Raw genomic sequence first — 6,535 nt, 5'->3', positions numbered from 1 at the left:
TATGGTGAAAGAATACAACCCTGTCGCATACCTTTCTTAATTTTAAAACATTCAGTGTTTCCATGTTCTATTCAAAAAACTGCCTCTTGGTCCAGGTACAGATTACTCATGAGTACAGTTAAGTGTTCCAGAATACTCATACTTAGCAATGTTGTCCATAGCTTGTCATGATCCGCACAATCAAAGCCTTTGCGTAGTCAATAAAGCACAGGTAAACATCTTCTGGTATTCTCTGTGTTCAGCCAAGATCCACCAGACATCAGCAATGATATCCCTCATTCCACGTCCTCTTCTGAATCCAGCTTGAACCTCTGACAGTTCTCTATCAATGTATGCTTACAGCCGATTCTGTATTAGAATACCTAAAAGGGGTTCTAGAACATCCCCAGTGAAACAGGCCTCTTGTGGAGCCTTTGCAGTGTATAGGGCCTAAGGTCCTATACACCTAGGTCCTGAGGCCCATCCAGAACCTTCTGAGGTGGAGCATTCCCACTAGAAAGGATAAGCAGACCAACCTGGAACCGCTAGAGCAAGAGAAGATACCTCTTCAAAGAAAGACCAGCAGGAAAAACCCAAAACAAAAATGGCAGTATGATTGACTACTACAAAAACAAGCAAGTTGTTTGCCAGGAAGCCATCAAGGCAAGCAATCAAGTCCCTTGAGGACAAACTCCCCTCCCAGACTGAAACTCAAGAAAACACATGAGCAGGCATGTAAGCTGGCTTGCGACCATATTGGTCTGCTGGTGACTGGAAGAGGGGGGAAAGGGAGCAATGAAGAAATGGGCTGAGTTCAATCATGTTCCCTAGACTCTTGTTGGCCTGGAGATGAGAGAGAGAAGAGGAATGGCTGGTTGGTCCAAAGAGTGGTGAGACATGGGAACTCCTGAGCCCATGGACAAGGACATAGTCATGGAGGGCTAGAGCTGAGTGAAGCATCCAGCTGATATGAAGTGAGTGGTGACACACAAGAACACCCAAACATGCAGATAGTACCCATTTGACCTAGCCTTGATGGCTTGATCATCAGAACTTAGCAACTAGAGGAAGATAATGATATATATATATATATATATGAAACAAATGTAAATTGTTACAATTTGATGAAGTTGACCTATATTTATGGATGTGTTCACTCAAAATACCAACTGAGAGGGAAGGAGTCTTCACATCAAGTATCAATGCTATCCCCACTGTATACAGGGTCAATAGGGACGGGCAACTTAAGACATTGGCTACCTAAAATGAGGGGGCGATAAAGGCACGAAATGACTGGCTTACAAGTTTTCAAGAGGGAGTTTAGTTTAAGAGTGTGTGGGGAAAGATAGAGCCCCTACTGAGTAGTTTTGATCTTGTCTTAGATGGGTCTGGTAAAAAGAAATGGGGATAAGATTCTTATGATTCAACAGTGGGTAATCGTTATCATGACTAATTGTGGCTATTGCAACTGTAAAAGTGGAAGTTTTGTAACAAACACGGGGGAGTACTTAATCTTACAGTCCAGAAACACAGGACCCTAGGACCCTAGGACCATCAAGGGAGAAAAGCACAAGTGGAATGCGGGACCCTATCCAGAGATGCAGCAACACCAGAGATGGAGGCAGAGATGAGGACATGGAGAGAGGGAGCAGCTGAGGGCTCTAGATTCATGGAAAGAGAAGGACTGAGTGCTGGTGGCCAGGAGGCAGGCTTGCAGAATGTGTCCTTTTGTTGTTTAAATGATTATATATTCCTGAGTGTTTTTGTGTTCATTCCTCCTCCAAAAAAAAAACAGGGAATGGAAGCAAATATGGTTCAGTGATGATGCATGGAGAAGACTGTAATCACTGCAACAAAACGAAGGTGTAAAGCCGATATTCTCCCATGTAGACTATCACTTAATTCACAATAGAAAAAAAAAAAAAAAAAGAAGAAGAAGATGCCAGGTGAACAATGCTCAAACAACCAGGACTGGAGAGAGAGAGAATCTGTGAAACTATGTGAGTCTGGACAGGAGGGTGTAACTACACATCACTTCATCCCTGGGGATTTAGCCACAGTGCTCAGCACGTGGCAAATTCAAACGTTACTATCTAGATTTTTTTTCCCCTTAATATTTTCTCACTGAGGTTGGTTGAATCTGCAGGTATAAACCTGCAGATATTGAGTGCCAGGTGTATATATCCCTAGAACTTAACTTCGTATCAAATACACAAGCAAGTGATTTGCTAGTTTAGTTGACAGCGCAGGCCACAGCTCAGGATGTTCATCCAAAGCTTGAAATATGAGGATTTCCTTCTACTGTGTTCCTACGGGGGTTTGAAGAAACCTTAGACTTACGTTGGCACTTGCACTCAACTACCTAGTTTCATATGCCACTAAACTTGTGAGTGGATAAATAAAATGTGGCATATCCACACAGTGGACTATTATTCAGCAATACACAGTAATGAAATACTGACACATAAGAGGACCTTGAAAACACGATGTTAAGTGAAAGAAGCCAGACACAAAGGACCACATACTGTATGATTCTATTTAGACAAAGTATCCAGACTAGAGAAATCTATAAAGACACAAAGTAGATTAATCAATGGTTGCCTAGAGCTGAGGGCATTGGGGAGAAATAGGAAGTGACGGCTAATGGATACAGTGTCTTTTTGGGTGATGAGGAAAATGACCTAAAGTTGATTTTAATAATGGTCATACAACTTTGTGAATTTACTAAAAACCATTGAACTATATACTTTAAATGGGTGAATTGTACGGCAACATATCAGTTATATCTCAGTAAAACCTTGGTAGCACAGTGGTAGGGTACTAACCACAAGGTCAGCAGTTCAAATCTATCAGCCACTTCATGGGAGAAAGATGAGGCTGTCTGCTCTCGTAAAGATTTACAGCCTTGGAAACCCTATAATTAAGGATCACTATGAATCAGAACCAACTCGACACCACATAACCACCACCACCACCACCAAAGTTATTATAAAAATTTTAAAAAACTTTTACAGTTCTCGTCATCATTTTTAAGCTTTTTATGAAAAGAACTAATTTTAGTTGTCTTTAAAATTAGTTGGGTGGACTAGTTGTTGTGGTTAGTTTATCACTGAGTCAACTGTAATTCTTATGTGTAGAACTGCTCTGTAGAATTTTCAGAAGCAGATCACCAAGCCTGTCTTCCAAGGCCCCTATAAGTGGGTTCAAACCACCAACCTTTTGACCAGTAGCTGAGTGCTTAACTATTTGTGTCATCCAGGGACCTATGAGTGATAATGTTAAGTGCTCTTAAACCCTTTTCTTATATAGAAATACAAACTGAAATATTTAATGGGTGAAACTACAATAACTGGGACTCGCCTTAAACAATTCAGTGATGATAAGAAAGGATGTGAGTAAAGAGTGGGTCATGTGTTGATAACGCTGAGAAAGTGAGGGTTCACTGTACCATTCTTTCTACATCTGTTGAGATTTTAAATTGTTATTAATATAATGTTAAAAGTAGAAAGAGGTTCTAATGACTTTCTGGTCACTCCTATAAATACTGTCTATGAAGTTATAGTTTCTTTCTAAAAAAAAAAAATACACACATTGGAATATTTACAGATGAAATGATGTAATGTCTGAGACGTGCTTCAAAATAATAAGGGAAATTCGTCTGACAAACAGACTAGGCAGAATGAAGGGTCTAATTTAAAACCTGCTTGGAACACCCATGCTTCTAGAATTTTTCACAACGCTAAAGAGTCCGGTGGTACAGATGAAACAATTGTTGAAGCTGGATAAGGTTATGTGAGGATTCATCAAACAGTTTTTGTATCAATTTAAAAGTTTCCACAATATAGAGGGTGTTGTTTTTTTCTTAATCTCTCACATACTTAAGACCAAAACATATGCTCAGTAGATTTTTTTTTTTTGTCCCTAAAACACCAAGAGAAAAAATTTGCTTAACTGTGATCTTCTTGGACACAGTATATATTGGCTCTGTTATCACTGCAACTTCCCAGGTTAGTCTCAGAAACAGGTCATACACAAAAATAAGAATGACCAACTATTAAGCCAGTGTTCATCAAGTCTATTCTCATGTATGCCAGAGCAGAACTGTGTGCTTCATAGACTTTCCATGGCTGTGAATTTTGAACGGAGATTACCAGGTCTGTCTTCCAAAGGGCCTCTGTGTAACTTCAAACCATCAACCTTCCGGTTAATAACCAAGAACTTAACCATTTGCACCATCCTGGGTCTCCACCAAACTGTAACTTATAGACAGGGGAGGTGGGGTGTGGAGTGGGAATTACCTCATAGAATAGAATTGTCAGCTTCCAATCACAGAGGTTTCTTGGCTCTGGTTTACCCACTTGTGCTAACTGTCACCAGTGAATGGAAGACAAGGAGACAGCCAGCCAGCAGGCCCTGAGGTAATATCCTTCATCTCCTGGCTAATGGCCTTTTTAAATACTTTATCAAATCCAACTAAAGCTGGACTGACATCTAAGTGCATTTGCCTGAAATAATTCATAATAGTAGACTGATTTGGCATTTTCATTTTAAAAGGGAAAAAAATATTTTTTTAATAATCCTAAACTAGCTACCTCTGAGAAAACAATAGATTATGATTTTACAAAGAGCAAATACCTAAAAATGTATTCAAGATTCATTAATGATTTCTGGTATTTGGAGAAATGAAATGCATGATCCATTTGGCTGAATTTAGTCTGGCAAGTGGAGTAGGGGGCATGAAGAATCTAATTCCCAGTCTGCTTGGAGAAATCTTCCTCCTAGAGTTTATAAGAACACGCAGAGGCAATCAACAGAGCCCCAGATCATGGTTAAGGGTGGCACTATGCTTACATGATGTGCAAATTGTGAATGTCTCTGATAGCACAGCATGTACCAGAAGGAGGTCAGTATCAAAGTATTTCAAAGGAGAGCAAATTGGCACCAATTTAAGTATAAAATGCCAGGCCTGACTCGAAGAACCTAATGTTCTCATTCAAACAATTAGTTTGGGTTCAAATTAATTCTCCCTATATTCTCAAAACTTGGTCTTGAATCTGGAAATGTGTGGGCCTTCAAAAGATCAGATACTCAGCATTCCGAATATGAATTCATAACAGATCTTGGTTTAAAAAAAAAACAAAAAATCAACTATGTGCAGTGCTAGCCCTTTTGATTTCATTAGTTCATAGAAGGTCATCTACTTTAAATACAACACCCTACCAAGACTTGTTTCCAAGACTCTCAGCCCTAGGCAACCCTCAAAGGTTTTAGATGGGTGTCTTGGAAGTTGTGAAATTGTTGGCAGGCAGGAGTGCTGTGTCCAGAGAAGTGTTGGGCCTCTAAGTGCATTTACCTCTGAAACAATTCACAAGGGTAAACGGATTTCAGGTTTTAATTTTAGAAGGCACCCTTTTGCCCCAGTATCAGCCTTCCCAATTGGAGGAGGCAGTGCTGGGTGTTGGAGCCAAGCAGGCAGATCCAGTTAGCTCTCCGGCTCCTGGCGAGCTCATCGATAATGACAGGTTCAGGTTCCCAAAAATTAAACACTGCACAGCACCAGCCAGAGTGGCTTCAGAAATCCAGCGAGTGCTTATGGCCCGGCTTTAATGACCAGGTACCAGCGCTGGCTTACCCACACTCCTTCATTACCTATTGAACTCATCCCCAAATACAGTCGAACTATCCTACACCAAATAGATTTCCCACTGAAATGTCGGCTAATGGTGAATAAACGCGTCCTCGTGGCACAACAGTTAAAGCACTCTGCTTTTAGTCAAAAAGTCTGCGGTTCAAACTCAGTAGAGGCTCCCAGGAGAAAAGACCTAGTAGTCTGCTTAGTGCAAAGATTACTCTGTCTTTTATAGGGTCTCTATGAACCAAAGTCCACTCCATAGGCACACAACAAAAGGTAATGAGGACAAAAACAAGTGTCCCCAACAACCTGTCAGTCCATCCATTCCAAAATACACCAACTGTGTGCCAGGCACTGTTTATACATCAGTGAACAAAACCCTTATCGTCCTGGCGCGGATGCTGTCTTTGCAATAAATACCCAAACGTCAAAGAAGTTTCATTCTTTTCCTCCCGATTTCCTGCCACCAACCCCTCCCCCGCCCTCCCAATTTCCCAAAGTGCTGTAAATACTTGTTTTATTCTATTAACTTGACAGTAACAATAAAGTCCTTTAGTCCGTAAAGCGGAGTTCACCCCTGAACTCCGCATTCTCCAAAGGCTTTTTCTTCTGTCCCAGAGCCTTCAAAACCTTCAACGGGTCTTAAGGTGTGTGCTTCACTGCAGCCCTGGGTGGACTCTGGGGGGGTGAGGGAGGCGGAGGGGGGGTTGTGTGTGGAAGGGACAGTTAACCAAAGGACAGGTCAGAGCCCCCTGACCCAGGAAGGGCCCTGTAGAGGGGAGCGGGGGAGGGGGAGGGGGGGGCGCGGCACTCACCGACGAGCCGGCCCAGAACGGGCACGAGTTCTTCACTTGTGGGGAGCTGCTTAGCGATAGCGCCCCGAAGCTGAGCGCCACCATGCAGCAGCCTAGGATGAGCTGCAGC

The sequence above is a fragment of the Chrysochloris asiatica genome, unplaced genomic scaffold (assembly GCF_000296735.1).
Source record: "Chrysochloris asiatica unplaced genomic scaffold, ChrAsi1.0 scaffold00014, whole genome shotgun sequence".
NCBI classification, from domain to species: Eukaryota; Metazoa; Chordata; class Mammalia; order Afrosoricida; family Chrysochloridae; genus Chrysochloris; species Chrysochloris asiatica.
Note: the sequence above shows the minus strand (reverse complement) of the source record.